This window comes from Sapajus apella, unplaced genomic scaffold, assembly GCF_009761245.1.
Source record: "Sapajus apella isolate SASKATOON/1434 unplaced genomic scaffold, GSC_monkey_1.0 scaffold43, whole genome shotgun sequence".
Lineage (NCBI taxonomy): Eukaryota > Metazoa > Chordata > Mammalia > Primates > Cebidae > Sapajus > Sapajus apella.
Genome location: NW_022436983.1, coordinates 15,933,254 through 15,958,202, shown reverse-complemented (window position 1 = coordinate 15,958,202; position 24,949 = coordinate 15,933,254). Strand labels below are relative to the sequence as shown.

General features: G+C 52.7%; 1 protein-coding gene across 6 annotated transcripts in view; it reads right to left on the bottom strand.

Annotated features, from left to right (window-relative positions):
- Positions 1 to 24,949, bottom strand: part of EPHB2 (EPH receptor B2) — a 208,428-nt gene that overhangs the window by 52,980 nt on the left and 130,499 nt on the right. The window lies entirely within an intron of this gene.

Below are 24,949 nucleotides of genomic sequence, written 5' to 3'. Positions count from 1 at the left end.
ACGGAGGGGCCACACGGCCTCGCAGAGTGGCGATGCAGCACCATTGCTGGAAGATCCCAGCTCTTGAAGTGTTTGAAGTCTCCAGGCCCCAACGTGGGAGTTCAAGTTCGGTCGGGACTACCTAGTTTCTTGTCCCTGAGCTGTCTGGGGCTCCCGGCAATCTTCCCTCGCCTGTCACAGCTTGGCTGTCTCACGGTCTATAGAATCAATCCTGACTGATTAGGAGGCATATGTGAAGAGGTCTGGGGCAGCGTGCATGGGCCCTGTCTTGCTTACTAATGTCAGACTGGGCCCTGATTCTTATAACTAGTTCCTGGGTTGCAGACCATCAAGGTGATTACATGACAGAAGAAAAGTCCTAGGGTGGTGTAGAGAGGTGATGTGGTAGAACAGAAGAGAACGCTACTTTGGAATCAGACAGAATTGGCTTTGAGTACTGGCTAGGCCTTTTACCAGCTGTGCAGCCCCAGACAAGCGGCTTAGCTACTCTGAGACTCAGTTTTCTTATTTGTAAAATTAGGATTCTAAGGCCCATCTCTGCAGGGCCGTTGTGAGTATCCTGAATGAGCGCAAGGCACATGGCACAAGGCCTTGCACAGGTGCCCAATGAATGGTAGCTGTTACAGTTTGTATTTAATGTATTAAAATATTAATAAAAGGAGCCTGCATTACCAGGGCCGGCCTAAGGAGGGCACTGTTTGCACTCAGCCGGCATTTGCACTTGGCCTGCATTTGGGTTCTCTCATGGGCTGTGGCCATCATCCCTGATACGGGGTCTATATCCACTGCTGCTCTGAGCATGAGGTTAGGGCTTATAAGAGGCAACTACCTTGTGTGCACGCATATTCAAATCCACCTTCCTCTTCTTGCTGGCCATGGGCTGAGGATCCGGAGGCTGAGACAGGCCCTGCCTGTCACCCAGCCTCAGCCTGCTGGGTTCATGAACCCAGCTCTGCTGTGATACCTCGCAGGGATTGTGCAAGGGATGAGTGGGTGGACAGGAAAGAGCTTTGCAACAAACATTTCATCTCCTTGGGATGACATGCAGCTAAACTCTCCACAGGCCCCAGGCCCTCACCTGGAGCACATTTCATGCCTAGGTACTGTGGATTCTTCAGCAAGCGACTCAGCCTCTCTGAACATCAGTGTTTGTGTAGGTAAACAATGAACATAAATTTCCCTAATTCATTTTTCCAGCTCTAGTCTTCAAGGGCAGTGTAGAGAGGTGATGTGGTACTGCTGGGACAGTGTGTACAGGCCTTGTCCCCTTGGTTGGATTTTCCAAGCCCAAGTCTTAGCAAACCACCCTCCCTCAACGCTCAACCAGCTCTGGCCTCAGAGACCCTGCCTTTCTTGGTGCCTGGAACATTGCTTGGGTTCAGAGTGCTTTACTTACCCACCATCATTATTTTTCTGGGGGTCCCCTGCCCACGCACTCAGCTCCCCCAGGATCAGAGCCATGTCTGACTCACAGCTGCTTGTCCTGTGCCTAGCTTAGAACCTGCACCCAGCAAGTGTTGTGTAAATACTTCTTTTGTTGTTGTTGTTGTTAAATTTTTAAATTTTTTTTTGTAGAGACAGGGGTCTCACTATGTTTCTCAGGCTGGTCTTGAACTCCTGGGCTCAAGCAGTCCTCCTGCCTCAGCCTCCCAGAGTGCTGCGTTTACAAGCATGAGCCACCACGCCCGGCCCATACATACTTCTTGGAGCTGCCTGCTTAAGTGGAATGAGCATGGGCTTTGGACACGGTGCAAGCAGGAAGGTGGTGAACATGGTGGTTGTGTGCAGGCTGCTGACAAATCCCAGACCCACCTGTGTGAGCAGTGTGGCCTTGGGCAAGTCACTTAAACCGCTTTCTTATCTGTAAAATGGGACAAGAGGATCTGCCTCCTAGGATTGTTATGAGTTTTATATTGCTAAACTTCCTGGCAGTATTAAGCAATCTGGTTCCAAAGCAATTTGCTGAGTGACCTTAGACAAGTTGTTTGACCTCTCTGAGCTACACTACTCTCACTGGTAAGAGCATCCACTAAATAAAGTGGCCGTGAGGATTACAGGAGATGGACGCGGTACCTGGCGCAGGGCTGGGGAAGGGCGTGGCTATGATCCTAGGGCCTACTGGATGGAGTAGGGGCTCAGTGCATAAGCCAAGGACGACTGCCGCCGGAACACTGGAAAATGGCACCCTGGGCCCTACATTTCCTATCTCGTGGTGGGAGCTTCTGTCAGGTGGGCCAGCAAAGACGGCAACCGTGCCAATCAACAGCCGTGCTGGCAGGTGCCACTCTGGCCAGGCTGTGTGGGGATCTCAGCCCAGCTGAGCAGCAAGGGGGAGACAGGACTTAGACACAACCGACAGGCCACAGTGACACCAATGAGGATGGCAATGAGTGCCTCTGGGGAGCAGTTACGGCCTCCATCATGAAGTTGGGGAGGCCAGGACTCCAGAGTGTAAATATGCAAGTGGCAGCATTTACTGAGTACTTTTTTTTTTTGACACAGGGTCTTGCCCTGTTGCCCAGGCTGGAGTGCAGCAGTGTGATCTCGGCTCACTGCAACCCCTGCCTCCCGAGCTCAAGCAATTCTCGTGCCTCAGACTCCTGAGATTACAGGCATGCGCCACCATGCCTGGCTGATTTTTGTATTTTAGTAGAGAGGAGGATTTGCCACGTTGGCCAGGTTGTCTAGAACTCCCCGCCTCAAGTGATCCACCCGCCTTGGCCTCCCAAGTGCTGGAATTACAGGCATGAGCCACCGCGCCCGGCCCTAGTAAGTCCTTATTAAGTGCTGGCACGGTCCTGAGGACCTTGCCCGCATTAACGCATGGAAGCCTTGCCCGCCCTGTGACACACGATCACTGCCATGTTCGGCTGTGATTTCACGTTCAGCTCCATGAAAGCAAAGGAGGTGAAGCAACTGTCTAAGCATGTGGGCTTACAGTGCAGAGCCGGGCTTAAGTCCCAGGCAGTCTGGCTCCAGAGGCCACTTCTGTAACCACCACACCATCCTGCCTCTAAGTGACTTACTTTGCATCAACAGCTTGCGAGTGTTGGGCAGGGATTGGCAACTCCAATCTCTGGGCCCCCGTCCAGGGCTCTCTCCATTTTGCTGCACTGGCTCTGGGTCCCCTGAGTCCTCCTGCCCTCCATCTCACCTTCCTCTTGGGTACTGACCCTTCCCTGATGGCTGGATGAAGGGGCAGCCTCACCATCTTGGCACAGCCCAGAGATTCCGGGCAGTCAGGACATGCAGGCTGCAGCCCCAGCTTTGGTTGAGCAGTCGGGCTCTCTGAAAGGGCTTCCTCCTCTGTAGAATGAGGGCACAAGGCTCCCAGGAAGGTCTTGAACCATCCTTAGAGATGCCAAAGGGTTTTGGCCCCAAGATCAGGCTCCTCCTAGCTTCCTCTCTGAAGAGAGCCTGCCCAGCTCAGCATCCCTCCTCCATCTGCTGGGCATTCCCGGGGCTCGGCTGGTGGGTGGCTGCTCTCTCTCCCCTCTGTGCGGTGCCAGCCTCTCCATCTGGACTGCCTTCCCAGCTACCCTCTCCCCCTCGCAGTGTCCAGGCTGCCTCTCAGACTCCCCAGGCCACTCCGGCCCTAAGTCGCCCTTCATTTGCTCTGCTGCCTGGCCAGCCTCGACCCTGACAACCCCCAACGGGGCACTGTGTCATTTCTGTATCTATGGCACTGTGCTTCATGAAACTCGCTCTTCTCTGTCCTGGGAAGCGACATCACTCTCCGCCCTGTCCCCTGCAGCCAATCAATTACTAGGTCTTCCCTCCTCAGCAGTCTCTCATCTTGTCTTGGCCGCTCCCCGAGCTGCCGGCATCTAGAAAGCTCTTTCCACCCACTCCTCAGCCTCTCACACCATCTGGCCTCCTCCCGCCCACCCACTCTCCAAAGCCAGCTTTCTAGAGTGCAGACCTTTCCAAGTCACTTAAAAATCCACAATGGCACATACGCTGGAATACTATTCGGCCGTGAAAAGGAAAGAAGCACTGACACATGCATGGCACAAACGACCCCGACACACCGTGATCAGTGGAAGAAGCCAGCCATGAAAGCAGGATTCCATTTATACGAAATAGACCCAGCGCAGCCACATCAAAAGAGACAGAAAGTCGATTTGTGGCTGCCAGTGGCTGGGGATAGGTGAGCAGGGGGAGGAGCTGCTAATGGGGAATAGGACTTCTTTTTGGGGCGATGAACATGTTCTAAAATTGATTGCGGTGATGGTTGCACAATCCTGTGAATACACTAAAACCATTAAACTGTACAATTTATTTATTTTTTTGAGATGGAGTCTCGCCCTGTCACCCAGGCTGGAGTGCAGTGGCACGATATCAGCTGACTGTAGCCTCTGTCTCCCGTTCAAACGACTCTCCTGCCTCAGCCTCCAGAGGAGCTGGGACTATAGGCATATGCCACCATGCCCAGCTAATTTTGTATTTTCAGTAAGAGGCACAGTTTCACCGTGTTGGCCAGGCTGCTCACAAACTCCTGACCTCAAGTGATCCACCTGCCTTGGTCTCCCAAAGTGCTGAGATTGAAGGCGTGAGTCACTATGCTCGGCCTGATTTGTACATTTAAATGGGTGAATTGTATGGTATGCAAATTTTATCTCAATGAAGCCACTATTTAAAAACGTCCACACCAGCTCCTCAGCAGACATGGGAAGCCTGAACTCCTCAGGGCCCCTGGGCCCCAGGAGCCTGGCACTTGCCCACCACTCCCACCTCAGTGCCTGGTGCTCTCCGCACTCAGCCAGGTCCAGTGCCCACCCTAGGCCCACCCCACAGCCGTGGCTCTTGTCCATCTTCCCTCATTGCTTAGAATGCCTTTCCTTCACCATCAGGCAAACTCCTAGACTCCTTTAAGACATCATCTCTTCTAGGAAGTTTTCCCTGAGGGTGTCTGTTTTATCTATCTATCTATCTATCTATCTATCTATCTATCTATCTATCTATCTATCTATTGAGATGGAGTCTCACTCTGTCACCCAGGCTGGAGTACAGTGGCATAATCTCGGCTGATTACAACCTCAGCCTCCCGGGTTCAAGCGATTCTCCTGCCTCAGCCTCTCGAGTAGCTGGGATTACAGGCATGCACCACCACACCGGGCTAATTTTTTTGTATATGGTGCCTATTTTAATTACTTGCTTGTGAATGTGTCTATCTGGTTGGACTATAAACTCCCAGTATAATGCTGGGCTCCTAGTGAGTGATGAGTGGATGAATGAGGAGCTGGAAGAGGATGGAGCCCCACCCCCTTAGTTGACATTTGAAGAAACTGAGGCCCAGAGAGGAACACACAGGCATAGCTCTTCAGTAGCAGAGGCCAATTCTGATCCCAAGTCTACTGTGTGCCCGTGGGGTGTGCTGGGGCCTCAGCTCCCATCAGCTACCTCTGAGAGGTCTGGGTGGCCTCTATCCACGGTGCCTGGGGGAGCCACACTGCTCCCAGCTTCTGGGCTGGGAAGGCACCTGTCCTGGTGGCATCTGTGTGTCATGTGCAGAAGTGGGAAGAAGATAATGAGACCTGAAGTCATGGGAAGGCGGTTGTCCCTCTGACAGTTGTGTGGGCTTGGGAAGGCCCCCTCCCGTCTGAGACTCAGTCTCCTCATCTGGAAAGGGGGCTGATGATGCCTGCATGGAATAATGACAGGAAGAGCCACTGAATGGGTCTCTGCTCCATTTTGGCCTCTCTGCCAATTCTCCTCAGTCCCTGGAATGATCTGTTTAAAACGAATCAGACCTGCAGCACCTTGTCTAAACTTACCTGTATGCAATTTAGCCCCACTGCACTTAGAACAGACCCACATGCCTAGCCTGGCTACAAGGCCTCTGAGGTTGCTCCTGATGGTCTCCCGGCTGCTTCCCCTTCTCCTCTCATTCCCTGTGCTTCTACCTCTGGTCATCGAACGTGTTCTCACCTCCATGTCTTTGGCCAAGCTATTTCCTCTGCCCAGAATGCTTTCCCTGCTCTTCCCATGGCTGCCTCCTTTTTCTCCTTCAGGCCCCAGCTTAAATGTCACCTCCTCCGAGAGGCCCACCCTGACCACCCTGGCTAAAGCAATTGTCTCTTGCTGTGTTCCATCTCATTCTTAGTTTCCTTTACTTGTCCTCATCACAATTTGTAAATATATTAGAAAACAGTTTATAAATGTGTGTGTTGTCTTTTTCCCTACACTGAAAGTACCTGGCAAGGGGAGGAGGAGCCGGGCCTGTCTGGCTCTCACTGTTTCCCCAGCCCCTAGCATAGTGGCTGGCCCATAGTAGGCACTTGATGTATACAGGTTGATTGAATCAATGTGCCTTTTATAGGGTATCGTCAGGATCAGATGAGAAAGTGGGTGAGAAAGTATTTAGCTGAGTCTGTGCCCATGTGGGTCCCAGCAGAGTCATCCAGATCTTACCAGCCCATCATCAGGCTCACATTCCTCTCTGCCTCCCATTTGGTCTCCCCGTGGTCTTCCCAGGGACCTGTCGACCAGGGTGTTAACCAACGCATCTTGGTTTTTAAACTACAAGTCCTGTATCCCAGAAACTCCCTTAGTCTTGGGCAAGCCGGGAGAACTGACCACCCTACTATAACCTCTCCAGTACCGTCCGTCACCTCTCATCTGCTTGCAGCTCCCTGGACATCCGGGCGGCATACGCTGGTCCCTTTGCCTGAATGCCCTTCTCCGCCATCTCCCTGGCCCTTGGATTGGTGAGTCCGATGCATGTGCCCACTCCTAGGTGGCCTACCCTCCCCTCTCCTATAGCACCAGCTCACAACTCCACTGTAGCACTCGAGACATGCTCCGTATGCAGTGGCGTGCTGTTAAACTAGCAGTTTAGGGGAAAAGAAGCCCTGATTAGTTGTGTTTGCCCATTTGTGCGGTGTAAATACTCCCACCAGAGCAAATTCCAAGTGACCAATTTGAGATCACTAAACCCTGACTTGGGAAAAAATGTGCACAGTCGGCTCTTGCAAGTCAAGCTCCAGGCCACCACAGGACTAACACGGCATGTGACTTTGTTCTGCCCACTGCTTGGTGAACCTTGGTTGGGGTAGAGGCTGGGTCTTTAACTTCTGCCTCCCCAGCACCTAGCCCAGGATCTGGCACATGGAAGGTGATCAGCCAATTTAGTTTTGCTGAATGAAGGCAGGTCTGTCTCCGGGTTGGACAGTGAGTGACTCGAGGGGAGGGGCTATGGATTTGAATGGATTGATATAGATAAAGCACTTAGAACACATAGTAAATGTCACGTAAATGGCTATTATTACTCATCCAGCATGGAATGACAATAATAATTCCCATTTATTATGTATTTTCCAGGTGGCAGGCCTGGTGCTGTGTCTTAACATGGATTCTCTCACTTATTCCATAAACCACACACCCGGCTAGGTACCATGATCATTCCCATTTTACAGATAAGAAAACTGAGGCTCAGAGGGAGTGAAGTGATCACCCTAAGGTCACATAGCAAGTCAGTGGGACAGCTGGGGTTGACCTCAGATCTTTGTGATCCAGAACACCTTGTGCCCAACTGCTACTCAGAAATTAGTAAGCGGGGAGTTTCAGGGCTGGATACCATCTTGTCAGGCCTGCAGAGGGGAGAGGATTTGCTGAAGCCTCTCAGCAGGGCAGAGGTAAGGCCTGGTCCTCAAACCCAGTTCTCAGGGCCCAAAGCAGCCAGCCAGCACTGGCCTTCTGCAATCGCCCAGAGCTCTTGGCCAGGCAAGCCAGGGCAGGATGGCAGCGGGCCGGGGAAAGGAGGGAGGATTACAGGGAAACAGATTTTCTCCCCGCCTGCCCCCTGGGCTCCGGGGATAGGTGATAATTGACCGAGTGAGCCCTGAGTCAGGCCGAGGCAGGACTCCATCTGGGCCTGGCATGGTGGGGCTGCTAATTGGCACCGGATGATCCTCAAAGCCTCAATGGCTGGCCTGCTGCCTCTGCTCCCCCTCTCCTCCCAGGGACTCCAGCTTAATCCCAAAGACAACTGATGCCACCTCGGAGTCAATCGCTGGGTCAGGCCCAGCGTGTCAGGCTGCCAAGGCTTGGAAGGAGCATCTCTGTCTTCCTTGGGGTCCTGCAGACCAGAGGGCTCTGCCTGTGGCTCTGGGTAGAGGTGGCATCTGAAAAGGTCTGTCTCCTGGGGTTGAGTTCCTACTCCCTAGACCTGAGCACGAGGTCTGATGAAATTGAACCTGGTCATGGCCAGGGTTTAATCCTAGTCCTGTCTCTCATTAACTGTGACCACAGGCAAGTTACCTAACCTCTCTATGCCTAAGTTTCTTGTCTGTACAATGGGAATAATAATAATATTGACTATATTTGTTGGGAAGATTAAACAAGTTAATGAAAGTAAAGCACCCGTAGCAGTGTCTGCCTGGCTCATGGTAAGTGCTATGTAAGTGTTGGCTATTACTATATTCATTCATTCTTGGCTTCCATTTGCTATGTGCTAAGCACTGGAGATAAAGAAGACACAGTCCCTGTCTTCAGAAGTTCAGGTCTAGCTGGGGAGATAGTGAGTTGTAAATTTATTCTACAGGCATTTACTGAGTCTCTAGTAGGTGCCGGGTACCGGGACTTTGAGACAAAAGGCCTCAGCCCTGGAACATAAGAGGCCGTGACTAAGCAGGGTGCTGAGATGCCTTCCTTTAACCAGGCCTACCTGCTGGCTGCTCTGGGCAGAGGGGCCAGGGAACAGGTTCTGGGGTCAGCGGTGGCAGGTTTGAAGTGCAGCCAGCTCGCTTTCCTTCCTTGGATTCTCTAGCAAGTAAGTTCTGGGTTTCGGTTGGGGAGAGGAGTTTGACTGGATAGAGAAAAGAGTCCTGGCCCCAGAGTGGGGGGGCTGGCGGCCTCACTGGCATTTGCTCCGTGATCCCAGGACACTTCTTCCCCATGCTGGGCCTCTGGACCACTCTGGCTCTCCTGGTCCAAGCAAGGTGCTACCTGGCACCCTCTCTATGGCTTCTTCCAGGCTGGGACTCCAGCTGTCGGTGGCTCAGCCACCCAGTGCTGGGCCCTTACATTCTCTTTGAACTGTGGAAAGACTGATTTGCATATTTTCAGGGACTGCACTGTGTGTCAGGCAGGGCTGGGCTTGCAGTGTTCCTGTGGCTGAGTGGGGGGGTTTGGGGTCTGCCTCATGCAAAGTGGCTTTTGCATTTTGCATGCTTCCTGGTTTTGCTGCGAGGTTAACCCAGCAGAGTCAGTCCCTCTGGGCTGGGCTGGGCTAGGCTGGGCAGGATGCCCTGTCCTCCTCCGTACTGCGGGCAAAGCTGTGCTGGAAGTAGGCTGCTACCTCCTGAGATGGAGAGGAGGTGCTTCTAAGAACTGCATGCCTAGAATGTGCCCAGTGCTGGGCCAGGAGCCTCCCTGGTCCATGCCCTCCCTGTGCAACGGTAGGTGTTATTCCTATTTTAGAGATGAGGAAACTGAGGATCATAGAAAAGAAACATGCTGTCTAAATCACACAGAGATTTCGGGTCAGAGTGCATGCCTCCGCAGGGCCTCACTCTATCACCCAGGCTGCAGTGCAGTGGCGCAATCACGGCTCACTGCAGCCTGGACTTCCTGTGCTCATGTGATCCTTCCACCTCAGCCTCCTGAGTAGCTGGGACCACAGGTGCACATCACCATGCCTGGCTAAATTTTGGTATAATTTGTAGAGATAGGGTTTCACTATGTCATCCAGGCTGGTCTTAAACTCTTGGGCTCAAGTGATCCTCCCATCCTGGCCTCCCTAAGTGCTGGGATTACAGGTATGAGCCACTGTGCCCAGCCTTCATCCATGTGCTTTCCAAAACCCCTGCCCTCAAGGTCCCTGGAACTCCTTCCCACGTGATGAAAGGTTTACCTTCTTGTCCATTTACTCCTTCCCTTCCTCCCTCTTCCTCCTTCCTAGACAAGACAGCTTAAGTCCAGCAAGTGCCTCAGGGCCATGCCCCTATGGGGGTAGCTCCCACAGGGACCACCCAGGGGCTGTCAGTCATCCTGCCCCAGTACCCAGGTTCCCCTGCCTGCCCCTGCTGGGACCCATCTTTGTGGATCCCAGCCAGCAGTTGGCAGGACCACAGAAGTCAGAAGGCTGAGGCGGGGAGCTGCACGAACACGCCTCCCCTTTGCCTGAGGGGCACCCGGGCCTCGCCAGTCAGGCCCCCACCGCTGCCATCTGTCGAGTCACTCCTCTGCTCGAGACCCTTCGGTGGCTCCCTCATGCCTGGGGAGAGTCCGGCCTGCTTTGGCCTCCCCTCCACGGTCCGCGTGGCCAGCTTCAGCTCCCTCGCGCTCCGAGTCACACCTTGAGCTCCGGCCACCGCAGGCACTGCCAGTACCTGGCCTCGCTTCTGGGCCTTTGCTCAGTTCCCTCTGCCTCACACGCTGTCCCAGCTCCCGCCCAGCTCCTCCTCGTCCTTCAGATCTCACTCCAGCCCGGCTCAGCTGTTGGTCCTTTTCTAGGATATCCCCCGCCAGGGCTGGGTCTGGGGCCTCTCTCCTGCGCTCTAGGAATGCCTGGCACTGCACCTCTGCCACTGCCTGAGTAGACAGAATGGTGACTGTCTGCCTCTCCTACTAGGCTGTGAGCACAGTGATCGTGATGGTGGGTAACCCTGGGGGCTGGCACCAGCCCCAGTGTCTGGCTGAGAGGTGATGGATAGAGGCTTCAGGAATTGTTTGTTGACTGACTGACTGAGGCCCAGAAAGGTGGAATCTGTGCTTAAGCTCATTCAACTTATGCGTGGACTAGAGATTTTGCTTGAGGCCTCTGGAGTCCTCTGGTGACAGGCTCTCAAGGCATCCTACCTTTGTCCTTGGCATTTGATTAACACCTGTCTCTCCACCTCCCAACCCCCTCCTCCGGTCAGCTGTGAGCTCCGAGAGGGCAGCCACTGCACCTGCCCTGCTGATTGCCTGGCATAGAGCTCTCTAAGGGACAGGCTGCAGGGCCTGTAGGTCCCCTGGCCCCGTGGCGGGAGCAACCAGGACTTTCATGACTGCTCTGTTCCCCAGTTGCAGGGGGAGCTCACAGACTCCCAGGGGAGCCAGACACAGAACCTCACAGTCTGTGAAGGCTGGTGAGCTGGTGAGGATGTTTCATGGTCTGGCCCTCCCAGCCCCTGGACCCCCGCGTTGCCCTCAGCCCCAGCTCTGGCCTGCCTCCCTTCAGGATATCCCAGCTCCCCCACAGTGGGGGCTGAGAGCTCCCGCCCTCCCAGCAGGCAGCCCCATTCCTCCAATTTCCTCCCAATTAATCAAGCTCTGAACTTTTTAATTATCTGCCTGCGGGGTGACTCCCCACTCTGGTGAAGCAATTAAGGAAGGACATTTCCAAGTGTTGTGTGGCTGCCGGCAGGCGGCGTGGACCGAGCCCTGTTGGAGGAGCTGGTGACAGGAGGGGTGGGCAGGAACCCCTTCCCCAACACGAGCTGCTGGGAGGTTGTCCTGGGGTCCGAGCTGGAGCTCTTCTGGGAATCTGGGGTGCACTGTGCAGGGTAACCCCCTCCCATTCATTCAATGGCTCTTTCTCTGCAGCTAGAATCTGACTTCAAAAATCCTAGGTAAGTGCTTAACAATGTCGCTGCATCTTCACCTTGACTCTGGGAGTAAGAATATGATGATCTCTATTTTACAGATGAGGACACAGAGGCTTGAAAACATGAACAACTCCAGACATGCAGCTGGAATTTGAGGCCAGCTCTGACTTCACAGTCACTTCATTCTATTGTCTCCTGAAAATCAGTGTGTGGTCCGTGAAAGTATGCAGGACACTGAGAAAGGGGAGCGGGTCAAGCTCTGGAGGAGATGCCCCCAAGCTGGAGACGTGCTGAGGAACACAGGCTTCTGTGCAGGGCTGCTGGTGGGAGAGGGTGCCGCAGGGAGAGCGACTGTGCAAAGGCACAGAGGCGTGAAACGGGCGTGGTGTGCGTGACCTACAAATAGGTCAGGGTTGCTAGATCGTGAGGTTCAAGGCCAGGAGAGGAAGGAGGTGAGGCTGGGGAGTCAGGCAGCGTCTTGGACATTGGAAGTCAGCAGGAGCTTCATGATCTTCTGGGCTAAGCTCCTTATTTTATGACTGCAAAATACATGACCCAGACAGGAACAGGGACTTGCCTGAGGTCACACAGCAAGTGTCTGGCAGAGCTGCGGTTGGAGCCCAGCTGTACTGATGCCCAGATCTGAGGGAAGAGGGGGGCAGAGGAGCAGGAGCATCATCACACCCCGGCAGAGGTCCAGCCGGCTTCCCGGCTTTCCCCCCTGCTCTCCCATGTCCCTGCTCTCCCATGTCCTGCTCTCCCATGTCCCTGCTCTCCCATGTCCTGCTCTCCCATGTCCTGCTCTCCCATGTCCCTGCTCTCCTCCAGCTGCATTCAGCCTTGCACAGAGGCCAGAAGGAAACTGCAGAACAGCAATCAGCTCCTGCTGCCCAAAGACCTCCAATAGTTGCCACCTCCCTTGAAGTAAAAACCAACAGCCTGGGCACGGTGGCTCACACCTGTAATCCTAGCACTTTGGGAGGCCGAGGCAAGAGGATCCCTTGGGCTGAGGAGTTTACGACCAGTCTGAGCAACATAGTGAGACTTTGACTCTACAATTTTTTTTTTTTTTTGACACAAAATCTCTCTCTGTCACTCACGCTGGAGTGCAGTGGTGCGATCTCGGCTCACTGCAACCTCTGCTTCTGGGTTCAAGCAATTCTCCTGCCTCAGCCTCCCGAGTCGCTGGGACTACGGGCACATGCCACTACGCCCTGCTAATTTTTCATATTTTTAGTAGAGACGGGGTTTCACCATGTTAGCCAGGATGGTCTCGATCTTCTGATCTTATGATCTGCCCACCTTGGCCTCCCAAAGTGCTGAGATTACAGGCACGAGTCACTGCACCCAGCCTACTAAAATTTTTTAAAAATGAGCCGGGTGTGGTGGCAGGAGCCTGTGGTTCCAGATACTCGGGAGGCTGAGGTGGGAGGATCTCTTGAGCCTGGGACGTTGAGGTTGCAGTGAGCTAAGATGCACTCCAACCTGGGCAACAGAGCAAGACCCTGTGTATAAACAAAGACGAATTGCAACAAACAACCCCCCTCAAACAATAGCCTACAAAGCTTCCTTTTCCTCTCGGAACTCCCCTCCACCTGCCTGACCTTCTGTCCACTCCATCTGAGCCACACCGACTTCCTGGCTGCCCTGAGAACACCCGGCTTCTGCTAGCCTAGCGTCATGGCCTTCACGTGCACCGTTTCTCCTGCCTGGCTCAAGTCCTGGTTCGGTCACTTCTTTTCTGTGCCCCTCTCCGGAACTCACCTCCTCATGTATATTTGGGGACCAAGCCCTCCTGAGAAAATGGGGACGGATTGAGCATCCCCTTCCCCCCAGCTGGAGACTATCACTGCCACAGGGTTTGTAAGGCTGCAGCCTCCCAGCCTGTAATCCCTGGGACTCACAGATGCGGGAATAGCAAGTGTTAAACAATAATCACAATGTGCCTGAGGGGAAGCCGGATGTGTTTGCAAAGCTTGACACATCTGGCAGGGCCAGGCCCCTCCCGCACATCTGGCTGCTGTATTGACAGGTGGTGGAATGCGCCACCGAGGTAAGGCCTGGCAGGCCCAGTCCTGGTACCGTGAGGGCGAGAGGGGCCTGATGGAGCTGGGAGCACCTTCCAAGCCGTCCCGAGGGCAGGTCCCCGTTCAGGCCATCCACTGTACCTGGCTGGCTGTGTTTTGAGAGAACTCAGGGCCCGGAACCCTGGCCGCAGATTCCTAAATCCCTGCATCATTCTGTCGGTGTCTGCTGCTGGCCACCCCTGCTGGGATTTGGGGAGCCTGGGAAAGCTCCCTCCTCCTCCAGAAGGTGGGGGCGCTTTTTCAGGGTCACCTCCTCTAGCACTTCCCTTCTACAGGATCCAGAAATGTGGTCATCAGCTCCACCTGAGGGAGCCCCCCACCCGGGCTGAGACTGGCCTCCTCCCTCCTCCCACCTGCCCCAAGAAAGCCATGGTCATTAATAAAGGACACAATTAGCTGTCAGCAGAGAACATGTCTGGAATTTTTTACCTGCTTGGTGAGCTTGGTTAAGGCAACAAACTCCTGGACCCCCTGGGGACGCAGCTGCCACACACCTTTCAGGGCCCCTCCACCCGGGCCCAGGGCAGGAGGGCACCTGTGAACTCTTTCAGTGTGGGTTCTGCAGGCCTGGGCCTGCGCAGAGCAGTTTTTTTTTTTTTTTTTTTTAACGGGCCAGTGGAGAAAGTGACAGAGCAAGAGAGATTCCTAGCAGAGGTTGTGTTTTTTTTCAATCTAAGAGGCAATACCATTCAATACAATTATCTCCTCCTTCCTATGCCGACTTAGAGTCTTTCAGAGCTCAAAGGACTTTGTAAAAAAGTTAGTATCTTTATCATTTCATTTTGCAGTTAGGGAAACTGAGGCCTTGCTCAGGGCAGAGAGGACTACACATGCTTTGTTGAATCCTCTCTGCCCTGTCTTTGGTTCTGTATGGATCCCCTGGTCTTCTGGATCCCACAGGTAGAATTTGTTGCCAAAGCCCTAGAGAACATTCGGAAATGTGCAGTGGTGATTCCGCACACATTGCTGGGTCCTGGTTATGTGTGGGGCAGGGAACAGCGGGGATTGGGCAGACACGGTCCCTGACCTCATGGAGCTGACAGTCTGGTCGGTGAGAGACGGAGGGAAAGAAGCAACAGACAGAAATGACATGCACACCTCTGACAGGCCATGAAGGAGACAGACAAGGGCTGAGATCGGACCGTGGAGGGAGCAGTTTAGGGACTGTGGGCAGAAGGGCCTTTCTACAAAGGTGACATTGAAGAGGCAACACCAGAGGAGAAGAGCATCAGCTCAGCAGGAACGATATTTGCAAAGGTGGGAAAATCTCAGCGCCGCGGTCACTCATCAGTGCAGCAGCAATGGGAGCGGGGTATTTAGAGACTCAATATGCATCTGCTCTTGGCCCCAGCTGCCTATGACCTCAGACAGAAAGAAGCACTAATCCCTGGGAGGGACTTCCTGCCTGGGCATCTCTGTCCCCACAGTGCCATGATGTTGGAGACTTGTCACCCACATTGTACAGATAAGAAATGGAGGCTCCAAGCAAGGAAGGGCCATCCCCAGAGCACATGGACACCAAGCTCAGAAGACTGGCCTCCACCACCTGCCTTTCTCTCCCTGCCTTGTCTGGGTACCTTCCAGAACCACTGCATCCCCTGGACACCGGGAAGGTGGGTCTGCTTGAGCCCTGGTGGCCTGTGACTTGAATGCTAATGAAAATCCCACTCAAGAGGTCTCAGCATTTGGCACCTCAGGGAGAAGGGATTAGGAAATACAAACGCCAAGGATCTTGACTGGGAGGCCTGGAATTGCTCTCCCTCCTAGGGATACAGAGCCCGTCGCCTTCCTCCTGTTGGCTTCTAGGGAGCAGGAGAAGGCCTCAGCTAACCCAAGCCATAAATCAAATGCACAAGATGTGGCTTGGCAGACATCCCAGTGAAAAAGATCTGGGGGTTTGAGTTGACCACAAGCCAAAAGCTGCTGAAAAAGTCAATGTGATTGTAGCTGTAAGAGTAGAATTAGAGTGACAGCCAGCATCCTCCTGGTAGCTCAGGCAGGGTTAGTTTTGGGCTCCACATTTTAAGGAGGTCTACCGAGCGATAGTGGACAGGCCATCTCAGGCTTCTAGCTTCTTTTCCACTAACTCTGAGTGGTGCTGGAGAGGACCGGGGTGAGGTCCCAGATATGAATTCTCTCTGCAGCAGTGACAGGCACACAGCAGAGTTCTGGAGCCCTACTTGTCCTGAAACCCTCCCAGTATGGATCCCTGAGATTATGAGTTCTCTTCTTATTCTCACTCTGCTCCTATCTCCAAATCTAAGCCCTCCTGGACCCTGAGGGTTTGCCATCATGTGTGTGGTTCCATGCGGGCCTGCCTTGATCTGAGGATAGATTTACTCCATAAAAGACTCAGCAAGCTTTTTCTCAGTGATCACTTTGTGCCCAGCTCTGTGTCAGGCACTAGGCACAGAGTTGAATAAGACACGGCCCCTGGCCTTGAGGCTCACTGTCTAGCAGGAGAGAGAGAGTATGATCAGCTAGGAGTACAAAGGAAGGCTCTCCAGAGGAGGCGCCATTTGAATAGGGTATTAAAGGATGAGCAGGAGTCTGTCAGGGTCCGAAGAGACCACGGACGTTTCAGACAGGCAGAACAGCATGTGCTGGAGGCATGGGGGAACTGGAGCACAGGGTGTATGGGGGAAGGGTTGAGACATGAGGTGAGACAGGCGATCTGGGGTTATGTCACAAAGGGTTTTTTGTGCTTGGTGATGGAGTTTGGGGTTTTATTTTCTAAGAGCAGGGAAGCCGGGGCGATCCTATGCCAGTGCCCAAATGGCCACATAGCTTTGGTGCCCTTGGCCGTTTCCTCCGGCAGACTGCCTGGGCCCTGGCGCCCTCACACTCCAGCCCACCTGCTCTGGCCTCAGATGGCCTCTCCCCAGTTTCAACTCTTTCCTGTCTCCTTTTTGTTTTCTCCAGTTCTCTTCCTCCCCTAGGTCTTGAGCCCTTCCTCCCCTGTTGTGCCCAGCCCCACCTCTTTATTATTAAAAAGGAACCAAGCACCTAATTACCAAGAGCATCCCCCATTACTGAGCACCTACTATACTGTGTTCCAGACTTCATGTAAGTTATCAGGGGGCTGTGTTTTCCAGTGGTTAGGGGCACAGGCTCTGGAGTCAGGGTCCTTCTGGCCTTGAACTCTGACTCTGCCACTGACCTTGGGCAAGCTCCTCAAATTCTCTTTGCATCTCAGTTTCCTCATCTGGGACATCGATGTATTAATAGGAGGCACCCTGCAGTGAAGACTGGGAGTTAATAAGTATCGAGTGTGTGTGCTTGCATCATCAATCCTACAGCAACCGTGTGAGCACTATTGATATTCCCACATCTAGAGGAGGTGACTGAGGTTCTGCAGGGCTGAGTAACCCACCCCCAGCCAGTGTTGGAACTGGGAGGGGAGAGCGAGGGCATCACATCTGAGGCCAAAGGCAGGGTCTTAACTGCTCTGTCACATGGCCTCACCTTCTCAAGGCTGGTGCCTGGGCTGGGCTTAGGGTTCCGCAGCTCAGTGGGCTCCCAGCCTGGTGGGGAAGATGCCCAGGTCAGTAAACAGGTTCCAAACAGTGCCCAGGGGAGCATGTGGGGAGGAGGCGCTGGGCCTGGGAGCCCAGAGGAGGGGTCTGTAACACTGTGGTTTCCCGGAGGTGCAAACACTTGAGCTGTGTTGGAAGACTAAGAATGACAAGACAAAAGCAAGAAGGGAGAAGCAGATGAGACCAAGGGAGCAGCTTGGGCAGTGGCCGGAGGGGGAGATGGGAACTGCACGGCCAGGCTGAGGGCTTACTGCCCATTCCCGGCGGCTGGATCCCAGAGTCTGAGTGCGGAGATGCAGGACCCACCCAGCAACAGGTGCGTGCCGACTCCTCTGTGCCCACAGCCTGCAGGTCGGGAGGTGCCGTCTATGGTGGGGTGCTCTGTGAACCTCTGGAGGAATCAGAAAAAAGCCTGAACGGTCCTTGCCCTGGGACATTCTTTTTTTTTTTTTTTTTTTGAGATGAAGTCTAACTGTGTCACCAGGCTGGAGTGCAGTGGTACGATCTTGGCTCACTGCAACCTCCACCTTCCAGGTTCAAACGATTCTTCTGCCTCAGCTTCCTGAGTAGCTGGCACTACAGGTGTGCACCACCACACCTGGCTATTTTGTATTTTTAGCAGAGATGGAGTTTCACCATATTGGCCAGGCTGGTTTCGAACTCCTGACCTCAGGTGATCCACCTGCCTTGGCCTCCCAAAGTGTTAGGATTACAGGCATGAGCCACCAGGCCCAGCCTTGCCCTGGGATATTCTTGAATCATTAAGTACTTTGCAGCAGAGCAGGTACCTGGGCATTCCAGCAGGCATACCTCTGCAAGGCTCCTTAGCGTCTAATGGATCCCAAAGTTTCCCGGGGCCAAATGGCTTCTTAACAAGTTACTTTAAAATACATCCCCCAAACTCACCAAGATCCCACACCTTCCCAGTTTTAAAGGGTCAAAAGTTGAAAATTACAGGCCAACAGCAAGATTTGCAGCACAAGTGATCTTTGGCCAACAGTCAGGAGACTTTATGACAAATTGTAGACATGGCCATTTAGAGCAATCACCTTTAAATGGTGCTTCAGACTTCTCCTAAACGTCTCCTCTATTTGAACAATGTGTTTATAGGGCCTGGGACTGCTGTGCTTTGTGTGTGTGTGTACGCACGTGCGCGTGTGTGTGTGTGTGTGTGTGTGTGTGCGTGTGTGTGTAGAGAGAGAGAGAGAATCAAAGCAGAGGAAAACGACAAACTTCTAATCTTACAGACCATTTTCATCTCAGCCCTTATAAAAATAGGGAGGCCTGATTGTTTCTAAAATGGTTCTGAAAGTTCATAAACTTGACAAGCACTTAGCTCTGGCACCCACAGAGAAGGACTAATCCTTGAGAAAGCTGGAGATGAGGAGTCAGGAGGCAACTCGCGGTGAAGGGCAGCCCGTAAAGATAGCCCAGCTGTCACCAAGTAAGGGCTTGAGGCCTCAACTTCCTAGCTCATTTTCTCTGACCTCACGGCAGCCCTCCTTAGGAGGGTCTCCTTAGTTACAAAAGAGGCCAGAACTACTGTTTTAACATTTATCTTCTGTTAAATGATGGTTCACACGGGGCAGGTGCTGTTTTAAGTGCGTTATGTGGATGAATCATGTAATCTCAAATTATACTATAATTATCCCCATTTACAAGGGATACAGGCATAGAGAGGTAAGTCGCTTGTCCAATGTCACTGACGCAGTGAGTGGCAGAGCAGGGATTTAAACTGAGCTGGACGCCACGTGCTTTCAGCCATCGCTCCCTCACCACTCAGGGAGCGGGACTCCAGGCTGGATGGGGCCTACTTCAGCGCCGTCACCTCCCCTGCTCTCATCACAACAACCTGACGAACTCCTGGCTCTGCTTTACAGCCGAGGAAACTGAGGCTCTGAGCATTCAAGTGGCCTGGCTGGGAGCACACATATCTGGTGTGGGCAGAGCCAGGGCCTGCCCCTGCTGCCTGGTTCCAGGGCCGGAGTACCTTGCAGGGTGCTGAGCTGCCAAAGGCCTTCAGCTGCAGGCAGGACCTAGTGCCCTCTTGATCTGACCAAGGGCCCCAAAGGGCTGGGATCAGTCAAGGTCCCAAGGATGCTGGCCCCGGGCTATAGGGGGCTATGGGCTTTGTTCTTGGGGGCTTCCTAGGGGCTCCTGGCCCAGCTTCACCTCCCCAGAGAAACAGTGCTGTGCTGAGGGCAGCTGAGCACGCGTGAAGCCAGCACCGCCACTTCCTAGCTCAATGACCTTGAGTTAATCACATAACTTCTCTGTGCCACAGTTTTTCCACCTGCAAACTGGGGATAATAACATTCTCCCTCCTAAGGTTGTCGAGAAGATGGCTAATACCCGTGAAGCACTTAGACCTTGCTGTCAAACTAGACAGCCTTCTGCCTACCCCCAAGGCCCCTCTCGCTGTAGACAGCTGCCTGGGTCTCCTGCCAGCCCCTGCCCCTGCAGAGACAGCAGCACTCTGGGTTCCAATCCCAGCCCTGCTCTTCCTGGCTGAGGCTTTTGGGCACATGAGCATACCTCTCTGAGCCTCTGTCCTCCTATGTGTTAAACACGGGCAATAATGCGTGTTTTAATAACTCTGTGGCAAGCTGCATTAGCTCAGTCATTGTGGAAAGCAGTGTGGCAATTTCTCAAAGAACTTAAAACAGAAGTACCATTTGACCCAACAACCCCAATACTGGGTATATGCCCAAAGCAATATAAATTGTTCTACCATAAAGACACATGCACACGTATGTTCACTGCAGAACTATTCACAGTAGCAAAGTCATGGGATCAACCTAAATGCCCACGAATAGTAGACTGAATAAAGAAAATGTGTTACATATACACCAGGGAATACTACACAGCCATAAAAAAGAATGAGATCATGTCCTTTGCAGCAACACGGATGGAGCTGGAGGCCATTATCCTAAGTGAACTAATGCAGGAACACAAAACCAAATACTGCGTGTTCTCACTTATAAGTGGAAACTAAAGACTGAATACACAGACACAGAGAAAGGAACAAGAGGCTGGGCACGGCGGCTCACACCTGTAATCCTAGCACTCTGGGAGGCTGACGTAGGGAGATCACTTGAGGTCGGGAGTTTGAGACAAGCCTGGCTAACACGACAAAACCCCGTCTCTACAAAAAATACAAAAATTAGCCAGGCATAGTGGTGAGTGCACGTAATCCCAGCTACTCGGGAGGCTGAGGCAGGAGAATCCCTTGAATCCAGGAGGTGGAGGCTGCAGCGAGCCAAGATCGTGCCACTGCACTCCAGCCTGGGCAACAGAGTGAGATTTGGTCTCAAAAAAAAAAAAAAAAAAGAAAGAAAGAATAAAAAACGGGAAAAAGAGAACAAGAGACAGACACTGGAGCCTACTTGAGGGTGGAGGATGGGAGAAGGGAGAGGATCAAAAAACTACGTATTGGGTGCTATGCGTGTCACCAGGGTTGACGAAATAATCTGTACACCAAACCCCTATGACAGGCAATTTATCACATGTACCCCTGAACCTAAAATAAAAGTTAGGAAAAAACAAACAACAAGCAACACAGTGGCAAGAGCAAGGACTCAGAATTAGGCAGACCTCGGTCTCTGCTTCTTGCTCCTTGCATGGTCTTGGGAAAGTTGCTTGAACCCCCAGAGCCTCAGTTTCCTCAGGTGTAAAATGGGGACACTCCCTTGCAGGGCTTTATACTGTGAGGACAGAATGAGGTTACAGCTTGGACGGTGCCATGGATGTGCGGGGGCTCAGTAAGCGGCCGTTATCACTGATTTCTCCTTGCAAGGATCCTTCATTCACCAGCTATGATGCCCTACCACGTGTTCCACTTGCTCAGATACAGCCACAAGCAAAACAGCTAGGGTCCTACTTGAGAGTTTCTAGTCGAATGGGGAAGATGAAAAATAAGCAGGCATGAGATGAATACAGGGCGATGTGCTGGAGAGTGCTGTGGGCTGCTTTGGCTGGTGGTCAGAGGGGGCTTCTCTGAGGACGTGGCACCTGAGCTGAGACTTGAAGGACAAGAAGGTGCCGGTTAGGGGGACTTAGGGGGACAGTGCATGGAAGGGTATTCCAGGCAGAGGGAACAGAATGTGCAAAGGCTCTTCCTCAGAGGGAGTGGATAAGCCTGGGGTTCAGTTTCAGGCTACACAGAGGTCTGGCGGCTGAAGCAGGTGAATAAGGGGGAAGTGAGGGGGAGACAGAGCAGAGCAGGAGGAAGAAGCCAAACCGCGGGCCCACGGCCAGAGAGAGGAGCCTGAGTGTCGCTCTATGTGTGATGGCAAACGTGGGGCTGGGAAGTAGCTTGTGACGTGAACAGTGCCTCTGTCTGCTGAGTGAGGAATGGGCTATGGGGACACAGGGAGGCCAGGGAGGAGGCTGCACCACGGTCCAGGCACAGATGACAATGGATGGACAGGGTGGTGACAGTGAGGGTGGAGAGGGGCAGTCCGATCTAACAGGGACCCATGAGCAAGCTCTTCAGCCTTGAGTAACATCCCATGCAAATGCCAGGTGGTGACGAGTGAGATGCTGTTAGCCTTCTGCGAAGCAATAAACGTATTTCCTTCGGAATATTTCATGGTTTCAGCGCTGCCTCTCCCCCAAGGACTCTCAATCAGTGAGCTGCCTGCCCATTGAGAGCTAGTAATTAGGCTTCTGGGACAGGTGCCCGGGGGGCTGGCAGAGCCTCCTCTCTGGGCTATGCAGAGCCTGTAGCCATGTTGCTCCTTGGCAAAAAGTTGAAAGAGAAGAAAGCTACTCTCGGCAGCTCCTTTCTCCATTTTTAGGGTTCTCCTGTTGCCCCTCACCCAACCCCAGGCATGTGGCTCCTCCAGCTGTCCAGAGGCCCCACAGGACCCCTGCTGGAAGTCTCAGATCTTGCCCGGCTCCTGGCATCAGCCCTCTGTCTCCAGCCCTGCCTCATTCTCTCTGATGTCAGCTCATGCTGAGAGAGGCCAGGGATATGTCTTTGCCAGGGAATCAAAATGTTACACTGTCTGTTCGCTGCGTGCATTAAAACAGGATCCCTTCTGGAGACACCAGGCCTTCATCCCAGATGTTCATCAAATGATGGACACTTCCGGCACGGTGACATATAGAGCAGGAGTGACCATGGGGCCGACAGGGCATGGGGCTGCCATTCATATCTTGCCATGGCCTCCCTCTGCTCCCACCTTCAAGACTGAGCCACCCCTGAAACCAGCCTGCCAATAGCATCTTTCTAGAACAACCCTACCTTTTGCTTCTGTGTTTCCTAAATGTGGCCACGTGTGTGCCTCCCACCCCCATAGCCTCAAGGGGGATGCCATCTTTACTGGCCTGTCCTGATGAGGAGAGTGAGGCTCAGAGAGGGAAGTCACTATCCAAGGATATATGAGTGTTGGTGGCAGAAGTGGGCCAAGGTCTCCACTGGCCTGGAGTTGAACATGGGCTCCTTTGCACCCAGCCCTCCCTGCAGTCCAGATTCCCTCCTGCTCTATGAGGACCTAAATGACAGCAAGAGTTTCTGGTTAACTTCAGAGGAACAACAAGAGGCATTTATTGGTAATGACAGACAGGAATGGACAGCAAAGCATGTGTCCTCCACAAGCTTTATAGCTGACCATGACAACCACTTGGATAAGACACAGTCATCTTGGAGAATTCAGGCACTAACCCACTGGCCTTTGTCTACTAATACCATTATTAGAGCCTGTCACACTGCTGGAAGGTTGGTGGTGTGCAAATTCATTCATTTGTTCATTCATTCATTGCACAGACACTGATTGGGAACCTGCTATGTGGCAGGCATCTTGCTGGGGACAGAGATGCAATCTCTCCCCCGAGTAATTGCTACTTAGTCTCCTCCGTCGGACAGTGAGCTCCTCAGGTGGCTAAAGGAGTGGCCTTGGGAGTCAGACCACTTCCTGCCTGACTCCTTGGTATCTTTCTGTGCCTCAGTTTCCTTATATGATAAATGAGGGTAATAACAGTACTTAACACATGGGGTTATTGTGGGGATTAAATAAATTAACGTTTGTTAAGTGCTAGGATAATGTATCTGCACAGAATAGGCGGTTAGCTCCATTTTTCCATGTTCTAATATGACTGGGGGGCTGGGCATGGTGGCTCGTGTGTATAATCCCGGAACTTTGGGAGGCCAAGGTGCATGGATTGCTTGAGGCCAGGAGCCCCAGAGCAGCCTGGCCAACATGGTGAGACCCCATCTCTACTAAAAATACAAGAATTAGCTGGGTGTGGTGGTACGTGCCTATAATCCCAGCTACTTTGGAGGCTGAGGCACAAGAATCACTTGAACCCGGGAAGCGGAGGCTGCAGGGAGTAGATATCGTGCCACTGCGCTCCAGCCTGGGAGACAGAGCAAGACTCCATCAAATAAAAAAAATAAAATAAAATGACTTGGGGCATTTTCCATCCAAGGCTTTACCACCCTGATGGTCACCACTAGGCTTTATTTCTCACAATTGTGTCCCAGGCTTCTCCTCCTGTAATCATCCTGGCAGAGTATGCAGAATTTATTCATCAGGAGTTATCTATCTAGAGTATCTTTACACTTGTTCTTAAGTCCTCATCATTCCTCAATAAGTATTCTTTTCTGAATGCCAGACACCATGCTAGAGGCTTTGGTGATGTCATCTCATTTAATCCTTATAACATCCCTGAGTTTGGCAGTATTTCTCCCATTTTGCAAAGGAGAAAACAGGCTCAGAAAGAGGCTGCATGACATCTGTCCATCCGTCTGTCCATCCATCCGTCCATCCATCCATTCATCCATTCATCCATCCAAGATTTACTGAGCACTGATGGGATGAAGCAGCCAGCCAGTGTGCCAGGGCTACGTAACAAATGAGACCCAGTCCCTGCTCTATCAGGCTCCCAGCCTGGCAGGGGAAGACCTATGTTAAATAATTGGCAGTATGATGAGGGCTACAAGCGAAGAAGTGCAGGGTACGATGGGTGAGTTCGGTAGGGGCTTGACCAGGGCAGTTCACTGGGCTTCAGCCCAAAGCAGCTTAGAAATTTCCCTTCCTGCCTCCTGAGCCACCCCTCCCAAGTTCCATCTTTGGCCCTTGCTCAACATCGCAAACTCCTATTCATCGTGGTTGGTGGCCCTGCTATGATGCCTTCTCATGTCAGTTCACAGATGTCCTTCCTCCTCAGAGATGCCTGAAGCATCTGGACCCTATCCTGGACCCCGTGTTTGCCATGTATTTGCTGGCTGAGTGCTGACTCAATGTCCTTTCCTTTGGGAAGCCTTCCTTAACCACCACCCTGCCCCTAACCCTGTCCTTGAATAAGCAGGTTGTTCAATTCTCCAGATTCCCGTGGGGATGTGTGTATATCCCCAACTTTCTCCCCATATCACCATTATTTCCACTTTGATTGTCTTCTCCCCCAGACTTTGAGTCTCTTGCTGATGGTCACCAGGCCTTTGGTGACACTTAGTAAGAGCTGGTTTCAGGAATAAATGGAGGTACAGAGTGGGTGAAAGACCCAGGCTCTGAGTGTCAGAACAGATGGTTCTGGCCAAATGGCCTTGGGCAAGTCCGGGGTTAGGACTTAGGGCTGGTAAGCATAGTTTCACTCTGCCCTCCAACTCTGACCAATTGACTGGTGGTTGCCCAGAGTGTTGTGTTGAGAAGATCCTGACGTAGCATGTGGGTTGGTAGGAAGAGTATTGTGATTGATTTGCACTGTCTGCCTTGGATTCAGCAGAGAAGTGGCAACAGGTGTTCCTCATTTCTGATATCCTGGGAAAGCCATTTCACTCTTCAAGGCT